Source organism: Chrysemys picta, unplaced genomic scaffold (genome assembly GCF_011386835.1).
Source record: "Chrysemys picta bellii isolate R12L10 unplaced genomic scaffold, ASM1138683v2 scaf476, whole genome shotgun sequence".
NCBI classification, from domain to species: domain Eukaryota; kingdom Metazoa; phylum Chordata; order Testudines; family Emydidae; genus Chrysemys; species Chrysemys picta.
This window is the reverse complement of record NW_027053183.1, coordinates 32,501-37,500: the sequence shown is the minus strand read 5'-3', so window position 1 is coordinate 37,500 and position 5,000 is coordinate 32,501. Positions and strand designations below refer to the sequence as shown.

General features: G+C 70.2%; 1 non-coding gene across 1 annotated transcript; it reads right to left on the bottom strand.

The window, feature by feature from the left end:
* Positions 1-3,662: 3,662 nt before the first annotated feature.
* LOC135978850 (5S ribosomal RNA) lies at positions 3,663-3,781 on the bottom strand. The gene has a single exon (XR_010596209.1). It is a non-coding gene; the product is annotated as a 5S ribosomal RNA (ribosomal RNA).
* Between the last annotated feature and the right edge of the window lie 1,219 nt (positions 3,782-5,000).

Here is a 5,000-nt window from a genome sequence, read left to right as displayed (position 1 = left end):
CAGGTCAACCCATTGGATTCGACGGGTTGACCTGGTGGCCGGTTTGCTTTCCGGCCCGGGTGTCACCCCACTGCCAGGGCAGCGCGGCAGTGGTGCTGAGGACCGCAGAGGGGGGCTTAATAGTCGAGACGGAGCAGGTCCGGGGGAGGCTTAATAGTCGTCCCCCGGCCAGTCCGGGGGAGGCTTAATAGTCGTCCTCCGAGCGCTCCAGGAGGCAGGCTTAAGAGTCGTGCTTTAAGGCCACCAGGTCAACCCGTCGAATCTACTGGGTTGACCTGGCGGCCGGTTTGCTTTCCGGCCACCAGGTCAACCCATTGGATTCGACGGGTTGACCTGGCGGCTGGTTTGCTTTCCGGCCACCAGGTCAACCCATTGGATTCGACGGGTTGACCTGGTGGCCGGTTTGCTTTCCGGCCCGGGTGTCACCCCACTCCCAGGGCAGCACGGCAGTGGTCTTGAGGACCACAGAGGGGGGCTTAATAGTCGAGAGGGAGCAGGTCCGGGGGAGGCTTAATAGTCGTCCCCCGGCCAGTCCGGGGGAGGCTTAATAGTCGTCCCCCGGGTACTCCGGGGGCCAGGCTTAATCGTCGTCCCCCCGGGCGCTCCAGGGGGAAAAGCTTAATAGTCCTCCCCCGAGGATAGGCTTAATAGGCGTCCCCCGGCCAGTCCGGGGGAGGCTTAATAGTCCTTCCAGGGGAGGCTTAATAGTCATCCCCCGGGCAGTCCGCGGGAGGCTTAATAGTCGTCCCCCGAGTGCTCCGGGGGGGGCAGGCTTAATAGTCGTTCCCCAGGCAGTCCGGGAGAGGCTTAAGAGTCATCCCCCGACAGTGTGGGTGTGGGTGTGGGCGGGGGGGAGGCTTAGCAGTCGTCCCCAGGGCGGTCCGGGGGTGGGGGGAGGCCTCAGAGTCGTCCCTCCGAGAGCCGTGTCGGCGGCGGTGGCGGGTGTCAGGCTTTACATCCAGCCTCCGGAGGGTGAGCGTCCTCGGACGCGATGCAGCCGCCGCAGAGAGGCAGCCTCCGAGGCAGGGAGCGGAGCACCGAGGCTGGGGAGTGGGGAGCAGGAGCCGGGGGGGGGGAGGTGGGGGGCGTTCAGGACAACAGGTCAACCCCCGGGAAGCGGCTGTCAAATGTTCAAAGTCCCCACTCGGCCACCAGGTCAAGCCCCGGGAAGCGGCTGTAAAATGTTCAAAGTCCCCCCCGGGACAACAGGTCAAGCCCTGGGAGGCGGCTGTCAAATGTTCAAAGTCCCCACCGGGACAACAGGTCAAGCCCTGGGAGGCGGCTGTCAAATGTTCAAAGTCCCCACCGGGACAACAGGTCAACCCCCGGGAAGCGGCTGTCAAATTTTCAAAGTCCCCGTTCGGCCACCAGGTCAACCCGCTGAATCTACTGGGTTGACCTGGCGGCCGGTTTGCTTTCCGGCCACCAGGTCAACCCATTGGATTCGACGGGTTGACCTGGCGACCGGTTTGCTTTCCGGCCACCAGGTCAACCCATTGGATTCGACGGGTTGACCTGGTGGCCGGTTTGCTTTCCGGACCGGATGTCACCCCACTCCCAGGGCAGCGCGGCAGTGGTGCTGAGGACCGCAGAGGGGGGGCTTAATAGTCGAGAGGGAGCAGGTCCGGGGGAGGCTTAATAGTCGTCCCCCGAGGACTCCGGGGGCCAGGCTTAATAGTCGTCCCCCCCCCCCCCCCCCCCGGGCGCTCCAGGGGGGAAAGCTTAATAGTCCTCCCCCGAGGACTCCGGGGGCAGGCTTAACAGTCGTCCGCCCCGGGCGCTCCAGCGGGAAAGCTTAATAGTCCTCCCCTGACAGTGTGTGTGTGTGTGGGAGGGAGGCTTAGCAGTCTTGCCCCGGGTGGTCCGGTGGGGGAGGCTTAGCAGTCATCCCCCGAGGACTCCGGGGGCAGGCTTAATAGTGGTTCCAGGGGAGGCTTAATAGTCTTCCCCCGGGCAGTCCGGGAGAGGCTTAATCGTCATCCCCCGACAGTGTGTGTGTGTGTGTGTGGGGGGGAGGCTTAGCAGTCTTCCCCCAGGCTGGGTGGGGGCCTGGCGGGAGGCGTCGCAGTCTTCCCCCGGGCGGTCCGGTGGGGGAGGCTTAGCAGTCGTCCCCAGGGCGGTCCGGGGGTGGGGTGGGGTGGGGGGCCTCACAGTCGTCCCTCGGAGAGCCGGGTCGGCGGCAGTGGTGGGTTTACGTCCAGCCTCCGGAGGGTGCGCGTCCTCGGAGGCGATGCAGGCGCCGCAGAGAGGCAGCCTCCGAGGCAGGGAGCGGAGCACCGAGGCTGGGGAGAGGGGAGCAGGAGCCGGGGGCTGGGGGTGGGGGTGGGGGGCGTTCAGGACAACCGGTCAAGCCCCGGGAAGCAGCTGTCAAATGTTCCAAGTCCCCACTCGGCCACCAGGTCCACCCCAGTCTAGCAATGGGGTTGACCTGGCTGACGGCCGGTTAGTATCAAGGTAAACTCACCGTCGTCCACAGGAGGGCAGCTCTCAGGCCGGCCGGCTGCGGCTGACTCTGGGGCGGCGCCCGGTCCCGGCAGCGAGGGGCGGGGGGCGCGGAGCGAGACGGGGCTAACCGGGGGGGGGGGGGCGCCTCCTGCGACTTTGGGGGCCGCGGGTCGTCAGTGGCGTGCAGGCCGGGCCTCTCCCGGGGGATTCGGGGGGGCGGTCCTGCGGGCCGGGCGCAGGGGGCTCGGGCGAGCCCGGGCCGGTCCGCCCCGGGGCCGGGGTCTCCGCCTGCGGCTCAGGGGGGCGCGGGTCGTCGGGGGAGGAAGCCCGGGGGAGCTGCACACCGGCCCGCCAGGCCAGGCCTGGCCTGGATGGCCGCGGGGGGATTCGGGGCGGTCCCGCGGGCCGGGGGCCGGGCGCAGGGGAGGCGGGGGGTCCGAGCGAGTCCGTCCCGGGCCCGGGGCCTCCCCCTGCGGCTTTGGGGTCCGTGGGTCCCCGCTGGCGGAAGCCACTGGGAGCTGGACACCCGCCGTCCGTCCCGCCTGGCCAGGCCTGGCCTGGGTGGCCGCGGGGGGATTCGGGGCGGTCCCGCGGGCCGGCGGCCGGGCGCAGGGGAGGCGGGGGGTCCGAGCGAGTCGGTCCCGGGCCTGGGGTCTCCCCCTGCGGCTTTGGGGTCCGTGGGTCCCCGCTGGAGGAAGCCGCTGGGCGCTGGACACCCGCCGTCCGTCCCGCCTGGCCAGGCCTGGCCTGGGTGGCCGCGGGGGGATTCGGGGCGGTCCCGCGGGCCGGCGGCCGGGCGCAGGGGGTCCGAGCGAGTCCGTCCCAGGCCCGGGGCCTCCCCCTGCGGCTTTGGGGTCCGTGGGTCCCCGCTGGAGGAAGCCGCTGGGCGCTGGACACCCGCCGTCCGTCCCGCCTGGCCAGGCCTGGCCTGGGTGGCCGCGGGGGGGGATTCGGGGCGGACCTGCGGGCCGGCGGCCGGGAGGGTCCGGGCCAGTCCGCCCCATGCCCGGCGTCTCCCCCAGCGGCTTCGGTGGCCCCGGGGGGGGTCCTCCGCGGAGGAAGCCGGGTGGGTGGGGAGCCGGACCCCAGGCGCCCAGACCCGTGACCTGCGGCCGCGACCTCCGACTCGGCAGGAGCGACGAGGGGCTTTCCGGCCCGTCCCCCCCTCTCCTTCCCCCCCAGAAAAGGAGAGAGAGCTGACTCGGACCGGGAAAAGCTGCCTACGGCACCTGGGATTCCCAGGCGGTCACCCATCCAAGTACTAGCCAGGCCCGGGACGGTTTACCTTCCGAGATCGGACGGGATCGGGGGCGTTCGGTCCGGTATGGCCGTAGGCACCCGGCCCCGCGCCTCCTCGCCCGCTTTCCCCTGCCGACGCCCGGGCCTGCCGCACGGTGAGCCCCGGTCGGACTGCCCCCCCCCCTGCGGCAGGGCCCCCGTCTCTCGCGGGCCCGGTCCTTTTTTCCTTTTCGAGCTCCGGGGCCCGGGCTGGCCGCCAGAGCCCCTCCGCCCGCCCTCCCCGGCGTCGGGGAAAATACTGTCCCGGACTTCCAGTGCGCCCGATCCTGTCAGCCGGGGGGTGGGGAGGGGCAGTCCCTCGCTGCGGCCGGGGAGGGTGAGCCCAGGGCGGCTTGCCTGCCGTGCGAGGCCCCTCTCGGCCACCAGGTCAACCCCGAGTCGAAAGGGCTGAAAAATTTTCAGAGTCCCCTCCCGGGCACCAGGTCAACCCGTGGAATCGGACGGGTTCACCTGCTGGCCGGTTCGCTTCCCGGCCACCAGGTCAACCCCTAGGTTGCCGACCGGCCTACCCAGTGGCCGGTTTGCTTTCCGGCCACCAGGTCAACCCCTAGGGGTTTTAACGGGGGCACGCCCGGTGGCCTCTTTCCCGTCCGGTCACCAGGTCAACCCGGATCTCCCTCCTTCCCTGGGCGTCCCCTCCTCGGAGGCGTCAGGTTCCATTTCCCCCCCCCCCCCCCAGACTTCCAGGGGCCCGATCCAGTCGGCCGGGAGGCAGTCCCTCGCTGCGGCCGGGGAGGGTGAGCCCAGGGCGGCCTGGTCCATGTCTCTAGTGGGCCCGATCCTTTTTTTTTTTTTCGAGCTCCGGGGCCAGGCCCGCCCGGGCAGCCCTCCTCGGAGGCGTGGGGCGATTCCCCCCCCCCCCCAGACTTCCAGGGGCCCGATCCTGTCGGCCGGGAGGCAGTCCCTCGCTGCGGCCGGGGAGGGTCAGCCCAGGGCGGCTTGCCTGCCGTGCGAGTCCCCTCTCGGCCACCAGGTCAACCGCGAGTCGAAAGGGCTGAAAAATTTTCAGAGTCCCCTCCCGGGCACCAGGTCAACCCGTGGAATCGAACGGGTTCACCTGCTGGCCGGTTCGCTTCCCGGCCACCAGGTCAACCCGTGGAATCGGACGGGTTCACCGGCTGGCCGGTTCGCTTTCCGGCCACCAGGTCAACCCCTAGGTTTTAAGGGGGGGACGCCCGGTGGCCTCTTTCCCGTCCGGTCACCAGGTCAACCCGGATCTCCCTCCTTCCCTGGGCGCCCCCTCCTCGGAGGCGTCA